Below are 12398 nucleotides of genomic sequence, written 5' to 3' on the forward strand. Positions count from 1 at the left end.
CATGTTATAATAATTTCCCTCCCTCCTTTCCTTTTCTCTTTCTGTCCTTCCTTCCTCTGAGTGACAGCTTAATAATAAGAAAGTATCCTTTCTTGTTGCTTTAGTAAGGGTGTATCTTCAAACTGATGCTCACCTTTCCCAATTGCAATGATAGCAGTATAAATGTGACTTAGAAACGGATGACATCGATAGCATTATCATAAAAAAGATAATTCTCAGGTTTACCAGCCAGTGGCCCAAACAATCAAATCATACTTATATGAATTCTGTAGGATTATAGAAATTTGCCTCCCTCCAGATTCCCCAGTTTTTCTTAGATTCTCCTATGGTTGGCTTCATGCATCTTCAGAGCAGATTTTTTTTCAATTTTCTGCTCCAAGCCCTTCTTAAAACTACAACGTTACTACCTTTTATTATTTGTTATTGATCCTAGTGATGTGACTTGTTCATTGATTGAGGAATAATTATAATTAGATCATTGTTAGCTAATAAACTGACAAAAATAATAATGGCTAGCTACATTTTGTAGCAGAATTCTATGATACTTTACATATTGTCATTATTTCATTTGCTATGCCTACATACAAAGAAAGCTTTTGTGGGATTCTCAGTCTCCAATTTCACATAATGATAAGTGACAGGACCAAAATTAACTAGATTTTTCTGATACTAAAGTGCTTGGTAAAACAATCCAATCCACCAAAAAAAGCCGAAATAAAACAAAACCCCTGCAACTTCAAAAATAATATTGGAGAACAGAAAAGGCTGCTCTATACTCGAGGGCTCTAAATGTTTGTAATTTGTTTTCATTTTGTTCCAGAGAGGAAGCTGTGCTCAAATAATCACTAATAATAATAATAATAATAATAATAATAATAATAATAATAATGTATTCTAGAATGGAAAAAGCTATAAGTCATAGACAAAGACATAAATACCCTTTTATGTTAACTACTTTAAATGGTCAGTAAATATGTAGACTCAAGTTATGAGAAAGTGAACTGAAATGGCAAGATGTGGGAATAAATTCATGAGGCATACTCAAAAAGGTCAAGATGTGAAATATCAAGGTCTTTCACATTTTTCATGCATATTTATGATAACCTTGAAAAAACAAGCAAAGTCTTTTGGATTAGAAATAGGTTTGGACTGAGAATGGGTTAGAATGGCTTTATCATATTTTTTCTTGATTTAGATATAGTTTCACATTTAAAAAGTCAAAAAACCTTTTTATTTTAAAACTCCTCTTGTGTTTTATTTTTGCCTAAGGGATTTTTTTTTGGGGGAAAAAAAAACAGAAAATGCCTTGCCGTACAGTATTTATTTCACTTTTGTTGACTTTGGCATGATTTAAAAATATTAGTGTCTAGAATTATATTTATCCCCTGAATTTATTATCAAGAACTGTCATTGTACATTGAAGTCTCTTCGCACAAAAGATATGCTAAAATAATGCTAAGATTTTATGCATAGTCACACACAATGTTACTTGCAGTCTCAAAAATCTTAAGTGCTTATCTTTAAAAGCCTGGCACCTACTTTCCTGTTAAATGATTCCTTAAAGTTTCAGCTTCGTGGTGTATGCTATCATCTTTGCAATAGTCATTTAAAAATATTCTCTGCTTCACAACTCTTGGGAAGTATTAAAGAGAGAAAGAGATGAAAACTAATTCTAGAAAACCAGTAAATTTTTCCAGATTTATTCATTTATTTTTGCTAATAAACATTCGTTAAGGTATCATACAACATTAGAAATGCTAGAGGCTCTTTAGAAAGAGGAGGTCCACAGGGATTGAAAGTGCAATTTGTAAGATAAAAGTAAGTTTTCGCAAGTTAAACACAAACTGCAACACTTTATGTCCAATTTAAACCTCATTACCGCATTTTTCTCCCTTGATTTGAAATTTCTTCAAATTCTTTTTAACATTGAAGTTGTTTTAGAATTAGTGATATGAGGATAAGCAAGGGTTTGATATAAACTCTTAAGACTTGTTCATTCCTATGTCAAGAAATAATCCCAAAGTCACTTAACAGTAAACAAAAATGAAAGCATACCTCTGCCTCACTTGAGTTTTTTCCTCTTTTTGTTTTTCATATTTTCTATACCCAAAAACAACTTTCTTTGGTTCATGGATATAAATTATTTTCTAAGAATAAAGAACAAAAGAAAAATTTTTTTAGCTTTATCTATTTGAGTAAATTTCATTATTTTATGAACTGTTTCCAAGTGGTCTTACTCAGGCTCAAGCTCTGGGTTCTGTAATTCCACAGCAGATGTGGCTGGCTAATATAAATTAAATCAACCAGAATTCATTTTTCTCAAAATTGCCTATTTTTTTTACCAAAGCATTCAAGGAGCTAATTAACAGGCTCTATATTAATTATCTTATGAAAGAAATGTGTTCATTCACAAAAAATAAGTAAGTAAAACAATGTAAGGAAGGGAGGGAAGGAAAGAGGGAAAGAGGGAAGGTGGGAGAAAAGTGAAGAGGGGAAAAAGAAGATGAAAGCTCAGGAATAAAGGGAGGAAGGCAGAAATGAGAAATGAGCCTGGGAGATATTTGAGGAGATTATGATAAACATTTAGTGTCAGGAGATATGGAAAGAAGTTGAGAGCAACAAATTAGTGGATTTCATAAGATTTTCTTGTCTTCTTGGACAATTCTGTAAAAGCAACAAGGCACCTTCTACCCCTCCCACCCGCCACCCAAATAAATCTTTGTATTGTTCATCTATGCATCGGGTACAGTGGATTTTAATAATTTAGGATGACATCAAAGCAGCAGAGAGATCACTATACCCTAAAGGTATGACAGGGAAGGAGAGAAAAATGACAAAAATAAGGAAGGAGATATAAGTGAAGGATCTCAAGAGTTCGCTTCTGCGAACCAAGGCTTGAATAGATGTACACACTCCCTTCTCCACTACCTTAACAAAAAGGGGCTCAAAATAAATATAAATTTGACTTTTCTAAAAAATAAGGATTTTTGTGTATGTTCCATATTGAGAATCATGCCCACTTAACCTAAACATATATCTAGATAGATAGATAGATAGATAGATAGATAGATAGATAGATAGATAGATAGATAGATAAATGATATATAGATAGATAATAGATAGATAGAAGGTAAATAGGATAGATAATAGATAGACAGATGATAGATAGATGATAGATAGATAGACGTATTAAGCTTGATGAACCCAGAAACAAAGACTTTGCTATGCAGAGAAGTACAAGACAGTGACACAATCTGCAGGGCTCTAAGTGTTAGGGGCTTTGGCTAGCAGAATGTTCTCATAAATTAGGTACTCTTTCATTTAAAGATCTGTCACATCTGTACAGCTAACATAATTTTAATAATAAAAGAGTTCCAGAGTTGCCCAAGAAAAAAATAACGACACGTTTTCAATCATAAAAATTACAAAGTAACTTTATAGGACTATGTATCAGTTTTTATCATCAGTACATTGATTAACTTCTGAAGTCCTGAATGTCATACTAGCCCTTCAAATAACTAAATACATGGCTTTCTTTAGGGAATTTGTTGCACTTACTCTGAGTGCTCTGATTTTGACTAATTCTTAGAAATGTCTTTCTGGTAAAGTCATACAAATGTACATCTTATGTTCCAATATTTCCCTTCATAAGGAAGTACATACTTAGAAATGATTTTCTTTTTCTTTTGTTTGGTTAAGGAGACAACCTTTGTTGGTGAAATGGAATTTGTCCTTTTAAAGAAAAGAAAATGATTCTTAACTTTCAAACTGTTTAAACTTTTGTTAAAAGTCCTGAACCACATGAAAATTTGGAAAAGAAATATTGCCATGGTTAACTCGTGGGAGAAAGAACATAAAAGTGTGTTTTGCTATAAAAAGTGAGATTTCTGTATATGCTTGATGGCTTTCGGTTGTTGAAAAAACAACAATAACAAAAAGAAGTTTTTAAAAGATATTTAATCCAATGTCAAATATAAAATCTTGAAGATTATTTTCAACTTTATTGAGGTATAACTAATAAAATTGTAAGATATTTAAAGTATACAGCACAGTGATTTCATATATGTATTCATTATTAAAATAGAATCTTATAGATTAATATTAGTAAATATGCTGTATTTATCTGATTGTCACATATATTTTTTTTTCATATTTTAAGATCACAAACAGATATATTTTACAGCCAATGGCATCTTCCTGTGGTTATGTCTAAGGCAGAAGTCATGAACTAGTTATCAATTATTGCATACTTTCTCATAGCTGCTAGCATCAAGACTTACAGAACGAATGTCTGTGGCTTTGAGCAAAATCTTAAAGACAACAGCAGAGTACTAACCCAAGGAAGAAAAATAGTATGGAGAGGAAGGTTTGGAGTGGTGATTTAAAAATATGTAGAAATATTCCTAAAGGAGGAATCAAAAGTTTTCTTGCACTACATGAGTGCAAATGAGATAAGACCTTGGAGTCAATGAGTCCAAGTTCTTTATAGATTCTGGGAGAAATACAAAGAAAACAAAACAAGAAAAAACCCGGATGTCAATAACTCTGAGTAGCAAAATGTTTCAGAAACATTGACTCTAAATGTGAAAATATTTTGGAAACACATTACATAGCATATTATGCTTGTATTGTCTTGTTTTTATGTTTGCATTCAAGTGATTAAAGATGCAGTCCATATTTAAGTAAGTATAGCACAGCTTATTTGATAAGTATAAAATAAAATTATAAATAATATAAAAGCAGTGCATATAATTATTTTTTTTCCTTTTTAGTGACATATCAGTAATAGAGCTTCCTAGAATTAATTGTGCCTTAGATTTGAAGAAATATAAAATACGTATCTCTATATAAGACAGAGCCAGATCAATATAAGCATGTCTCTGTGTATATGCCTACACATAAGTAGTCAATATGTTTTTATAAAGTATGTTTGATAGTCTTCTTTAAATTATTTGGTAATTTTAGACTGTGCTTTTTAAAAATGTCCTTTGGTTTATTGTATTATATACACTACAGTCAATAAAAAAAAAGTAATACTACACAAGAAATATTTTATTTAACCTGTCTGTTTTATTTTTTTTAAGTAAACCTGCAGCTACTGAAAACTAAGCATATTTTATAGGTTTACCCAGAACCTGTTTTGCCTAACAACATATTGATTCATTAAGACAGATTGATGCAAGAAGGTCTCCATTTCAAAATGTAAATGTATTGAGCACTTGCTATACTTGGCACGGTACTAAGGGTTAAGAATACATTGATGAATATATAATGCATAGTCCCTGATTTATTATAAAAACAAATTGGAAATGGAATACATTTCCCATTATTCAGCGTGATAGAATGATATAGCAACTAGTTGTGAATAAGGTGCTGTTCAATATCAAATACGGAACTATACAATTTTTCTCAGAAAGAGAAGCAAGTTAATGAGAACTCAGAAGGGAATGTTATAATGAAGTTGGTCTTGAATGATGAGTTGGATTTCACTAGGTAGCAACATTGCAAATGCCATTCTTGTGAAGAGCATGAATGAAGCAAGCATGTGTGATGAAGGAATAATTCAGGTAACTGGCACACAGGATAGAAATCAAGGATTTTGTACCTGAGGCTGAAAAAGTACTCACATTTTTGAGAGACCTGAATTAGGGCCATTAAACATTTTTCTCAATGTCCTTAGTGAGAATTTTTGTTAAACATGCATTGTTTTTTTGATGAATTATCTTTTTTACATGTATTTATTTTCTTCCCAAATTGGATTTTTTTTTCCTTTTGGTTATCAAGCACCTCTTATTAAAATAATGAGAGTATCAGTTTACATTTATCAAATCATGAACTATTAGACAGTCTACAATACCTTACATAAGTGAAGATGTGGAACATAAAAATATATAAGTACCACTACTGGTTACATAAATATCTACTTTGGAATTTTTTGAAGTCATACAGTGAAATTAAAGTTCTAGGTACTTTTAAAATTATTATTGTGGTAAGAACACTTTTTAAGTGATCACACTTAACACAAACTCTGAGGATGAATAAGAGGAGAACCAGTCCAGAGTCTGGAAATCAAGTTAGAAATTTACTGCAGCAGTCCATGTAAGAGAAGTTTAGGCCAGAAATCAGAGAATTACAATGAATTTGGAGAAGGGGTAGGTTAGGTATTGGAATCAACAAAAATGTAGAAGATTGAAAGCAAATGGTGATTGATTGCTTATGCAAGATGAAGACAAATCTCCTACCACAGCTTTTGAAATCCATATTTGTACATCTATATATGTCTATACCTACAGCAACATGTAAAAACAGATTTGGACAATATGAGGTGATGAATAGATAATTTCCAGTAAAAAAAAATACATTTACTTCACAGTTATTTAAGGAATTCAAAAAATATATTTTTAAATATGAAACACCTGGATGATTGTCATTTGTCTCTACTTCACTTTCCATGTCTATAGCACATCTTGGAGTGCTTTCAATTTACTTGATAAAATAAATTTACAGCAGTAAATGCCATTTTATGCTGCCATTGTCTGTGCTGTGGAAAAGAGATGAGGCGATGAATACACTAAGTTTTAACTACTAATATAGTTAAACAGATATAAAATACATCTGGGCAACACAGGTAGCAAACAGCTGAATTTTTATAGAATTTTTCTCTTTCCAGATACTAACATCAATGTATTTTCAGGTAAGGCAGCTGTTACTAGGATATATTTTAATGAATAAGGAGCATAATTCCCCTGGAGGCTAAATCAATGAGTAATGGCCTCAGACAGCCAGTAAGTGGTAGATCTTAGAACTAGAATTTAGTTTTAAAAGCTACTATAAAGCATTTGTTCCCCTAACTCACATATACTCATACAGTAATATTAACAGTACATATCTTTCCTATGGGAGAGAACTAACGTTCATATAGTTTCTAAAAATATGTATGAAACGACACGGTTACTTCTATGGGTTATCATTTGGTACTGAGGAATGCATATATTTTATAGAATTAAAAAAAGGTCATAAATCAGTCCTTGGTCAATAAGATAAGTCATTTTGAGATGTATTCAGATATAGTAGCGGTTATTATTAAATTTCATTTTAATGTGTTTTAATAAAACTGCTATTGCAAGACACTTTTCTGTGAAGAAAAGCTAATTAAAGGTGCATGTAATGCAATATTAAATTTCTAGTGTATTTATTTATGAGTCCGTTGGGGCTTCTAATTTCATTTCCTAAGACATAATTTTTTCATCATATATGGACATTTTATTTGATGCAGCAAAATGCATCTTTACTACAGCTACTGTTTTCCCTTTGGTGATCTTGGTCTAGTATCATGGAGCATTTGATTGTTTTCGTCCCTCTGAGTAAATAAAGGAAATACTCCATCTCAAGAAAACTCATAAACCTGACTCCTTTTAAAGTGAGCTCATTCTATAAATCTCTTCTAGTCCATTGCAATTTCTTACATTGTTCTTTTATATTGATAACTGAACACTCTCCACACAAACAAATAAACAAAACCCTGCAATGGGTACTTCTAAGAAAGAGTGATTTTGAGAGATATAGTTCTAATATTTATATTCTTCTCATATTGTACAATAAAATAAATCCATGAAAAGTGTCATTTCTATCATTACGCACATTTGGAGAGTTCTTAATAAAGTTAAAGTGACTAAAACAAGTGCTTTGTCCTCTGTGGTTTTTCTAGAAGGAAAATGCATTAAACTGCTTTCCATCATCCTTGTATTTAGGTTATGCAACACTTAAACAGATTTTAAAGGATATGAGTTATAATAATCTCTATGAAGAAGAGTTTACCATGAACTAAATCTACACTTGAGGCTAGCTGTGACTTATATAGATCAGTGATCCCAGGAAAACAACCTCAGCTCTCAACTCATACAGACACTTTCAAATTAGTGTGCTGATGAGATCACTCACTTTGCCTTATGGTTTATCAACCTGGATTTTCAATTATAATGACAAAAATGAAAGGAATTATTGTGTCAGGAAAACTGTGATATCTATAGTCATTGCTTAAGAAAGGCTCAATTGATTATAAGAAAGCACGGATAGTCCTTTCTGGGGATTCTAAGGCATTGCAGTCAAATGTAAAATACACTCCCTTTTAAAAAGATATGTGTGACCTCCCCAAGAGGTAGGAGAGATAATCAAAGATGTCTAATAGAAGTGTGTGAAAACATCTACCTGAAACTAGTATAGGAATTATTCCCAGCACAAATAACTTTCAGGTAAGGCACTGAAACTTAATTTCTTCCCTTTAAAACTGAAATATTCATCTTCACTAACACTTGTATTGGATTTCTTTCACTGCAACTTAAGAGGTAAAATTTTTAATCCTATTTACAAGGTTAACCTGAGAACATTGCTTAACCTTTCATTAACGTATTATTATATTATTGAATGAATGAATGAATGAATGAAAAAGGGTGTGTGTGTGTGCGTCTGTGTGTGATATAATTAACCTGGGTCTTCAATATTTTGAGTCTTCTATATTATTCCCTATATATTCTATTAAAATCACATTTATAAATCTATGCCCATTAGACAACATCTGCTAAATACGGTCACATATATATATATATATATATATGTTGTCTAATGGGCATAGATTTATAAATGAGATATATATGTATATATGTATATGTATATGGCCATATATGTATGTATATGGCCAAAAAATGTATACACATTTTAAGAAAGGAAAAAACTGTATTAAAATTGTAATACAATGAATGATGCCAGCATTCACTTGATTAACAGCATCTTTTGAGCGAACGTCATACTACACATTGCTACTATAATACAATGCAACTTTGAAAAGTAATACACAGATAACATCTCTTAAAATGTGTACATACTTTTTTTTGGCACCCCTGGTATATATATATATAACTTCAAAAATGTTAATCAGGACTAATAAATTATATCCAATTATATTCTGTATGTTTTGAAAAACTAGACATTCAATAAAATGTCTATGTTGTATTCAATTTGCATATAAAGTTTGGGAAAAGTAAGCTGTTTGGGGATTTTCAAATATTAAACAGTTTGTAATAAGAATATGTATTTTGGAGGGAAACTGGAAAGTTACCTTGAAATCTTCAAGGCAGAAACCACTTCAGTGAAACTTAAGTCTTAACAAAAAGCATTGAGGCAAAAACCAAACAGATGTGAGGTCAGCACTTTTTAGCAGCCTCTGACTCTTTGTAGGACACCTCCAGGAGTGATAAATTGCATCACATCTATGTACTCTAGATAAAAAATTGCTGTACTAAAGTTTTTGCTAGATTAATGACAAGTAATCTTTTCATTGATTTGTATAATTTTTTAAAGTATACAATTACATTGTTCTTTCATTTTTTGAAAGACAAAGATTGAAATGAAATCAATTAGGGATACTAAAAATATTTGGAGAATATGGATACTGTATAATGGGATGATTACCAAGCAATACATAATTGCTAAATGTTTTCTGAGTTCTTATACTTTGGATACTCAGAGGATCTGAACTTCATAGTCCATTTTAGAAAATATCATAAGTATGTTGCAGTTGTTGTCTAATCTCACCAACGGGATCCATTGGGAAAAACATATTTCCTTCTTCAGAAAAATTCAAATTTACATTTCTTTTTTTTTAAGCTTATTATTCCCCTTCAAAAATTATTACTTAAACAATAAGCATTATTCAAAAATTATTACCTAAATAATAAGTATATACCATGTTTCGCCATGTATAATGTGAACCCATGTTTTTGGCTCAAATTTTCAGGGGAAAAATCTTTCATTTTAATTTTTTAATTCAAATTTTTATTTGTTTACATTTAGGTACTTGTGGTTTTTTTTGTATTATAAAGGAATTTTAGCATTTACTTTTTAACATGTTATGGTACAAGAAATTTTATGTAACAAATAATTACAAACCACAAGAACAGATACAAGGGACAAGAAATTTTTTGTACTGGTAACAAATTAAGCATATTTACACATCATGGAAAGCCAAGAACTTTTCATTGTTGCAAGTTCGTCTTAAGTTTCACAAAACCTATTATCATATTCCAGGGTTTTCTTTTGCATGTGGATATCGTTATAACTTTCTAGAGTTACACTTTTAACTCATAAGTACAAATAAAAAATTAAAAGCACCTATATAGATACGGAATTAGTACTACCATGTATAATGCTCATGCTTATTTTTCCCTCTCAAATTTGGGCAAAGAAGTATGCACTATACACGGCAAAATACAGTAATGCATTTTATAATTATTTTTGCCTTCATGCATCAAAAATTAAAGGCTCTAATCTATAATTTGCAAATATGCTGAGATGTGGTCCTCTGGACAAGCTGCTGCACAGCACAGTTACCATGCCAACTGACACATACATTTTTGACATAATATGGATGAGTGAATGTGATTTGGCAATCTAAAATGTGATAATTAGAGAAAAACTAGGGGCTCCATTTTATATTTATTTATTTAAAAATGAGAGATATAATAAGTAGATCTTTTCTCAATGGTTACAGGGTTTGATTTCCATTGGGAAATTTTAAAGTTATTTTCTGAAAGTAGTTTTAGAAAGGGAAAGTCAGGAAGATTATGGTGCATTGCCCTCAAATGTATGTACTTTATAATATACTATTACTTTTTGTTTTCTCATTCCCACTTGTCACCTACTAAAAAGGCTAAAGTATGGAAGCAAGATTCTAACAAAACATCAGTTATCTGTAAATATTTTTCAGTATTTTCACCAGAACAAGACCAGTCTTTGTTCCCAGGTGGGCATTTTCAATGTCATAATGCAAATGGACAAACCCTTGGTCTTTTGTTTTTCCTGTAAATAAAAGGAGCATGTCATTTCTCTTCATGCTTGAGCATAAAGCTTTGGAATCGAACCCATTGTAAACCTCAATTATATTAATAAAATAAACAGAGAACTGGAGAGTAAGCCAGGAAAAACTCCCATGCAAAAATGTCCAGATATTGCTAACAGGACTTTCTATATCCTAGGGGCAGCATGGGAAACTCTTGCATTGTTCCCTCTGATGAACTCATCCACTAAATAACCAGGTGATTAAGCTTGTGTAGATCTACCTGAGTCAGTCTCTTTCCCCTCTTGGTTAAGTGAATGTGCTCATAACTATTTTCATAACTCAAAGGAGAAAATACAGTCTCACATTTCTTAGCCCTATATAAAATCAATAGAACATTTGCAGGTGACAAACAAGGTAGAGAGTGCTGATGGCATAGAGATGATGACCAGCTCTAATCGGTGTGTTTGTACATCAATAGCAAAGCTGTAACTACCACAGCAAGTTGAACTCCAAAGTACAATTCATTTTGGGATTGATTTTCCATTGCCTATAATGAGTTTGTGTGGGGAAAGCAATTTTTCTTCTGTTAATAGTAACTTTAATGTGTATCTCTAGCTTCAAAAAGTGTACTTGAGAGACATACTAGCTATAATAAACACAAAGTAACAATCAAGTTCTATACACAGGTGGGACAAATGATCAGTGTAACAAGATCAGTTTTTTCCACTTGTTTGCTACTGTCTGGCTGGATTATGCACCTTTGAAATGTCAAACATGTAGGCTTTAGATTTGCATTTTCAATAGCATCCTTATTTCATTTAAACTTTACCTTAGCCAACTAGAAACAGGCTGTGTCCTAGTCCCTCCTGTTTTGCATTTTAAAGGGCTCAGATTCAAACATGGACCTATGATCAGTGGTGCACTTGTTTTATAATACTACTTCTACTTAAATTTCTTACCTAAAAGAAATAGAAGTACATATTTTTGCGTGTCATCCTTGCGCAGGGGCCATGCTAATCTTCTCTGTATTGTTCCAATTTTAGTATATGTGCTGCCGAAGCGAGCACAAAAGTACATATTTTTAATTCAGGCTTAAAATAATTTTCACATACTTTTTAATATTCGTTTAGACTGCATATTAGAACTTAACTCTAATTTTCTTTGATAGGTATATATTTTCATATAGAAAATTAGAGTATTACTGAATAATTTGTTTACTGCTTTCTGGTTTCAGAATTGCTTTCTGAAATGTCTTACTACTTACATAATTTCTCTGGCAATGTGGTTTTTAACCACCCTCAGAGAACCATACATAGTTAAGTATTTAGCACTATTTGGCTACCTGGTAATGGATTCAAGGTATTCAGTTACTTAAAACAAGTGAATAAAATAATTAGGACATTGGTAGGATCTCTCCAATACCTACAATTTGACCATTTGAGTGGTCCTATATTTAGGTTAAGACTTAAAATATTGTCTTTAGGAACATGACTTAAAGTCTTAAAAGATATAAGCCCACAAGTCTCAAACTGGGATATGAATCCCCCCAGGAAAGAAGGGGTAT

At 31.5% G+C, this 12398-nt stretch overlaps 1 non-coding gene across 1 annotated transcript; it reads right to left on the reverse strand.

Moving 5' to 3' along the window:
* Window positions 1-11794: 11794 nt before the first annotated feature.
* Window positions 11795-11901, reverse strand: LOC117021837 (U6 spliceosomal RNA). The gene has a single exon (XR_004422925.1). It is a non-coding gene; the product is annotated as a U6 spliceosomal RNA (small nuclear RNA).
* Window positions 11902-12398: the final 497 nt, after the last annotated feature.

The sequence above is a fragment of the Rhinolophus ferrumequinum genome, chromosome 4 (assembly GCF_004115265.2).
Source record: "Rhinolophus ferrumequinum isolate MPI-CBG mRhiFer1 chromosome 4, mRhiFer1_v1.p, whole genome shotgun sequence".
NCBI classification, from domain to species: Eukaryota; Metazoa; Chordata; class Mammalia; order Chiroptera; family Rhinolophidae; genus Rhinolophus; species Rhinolophus ferrumequinum.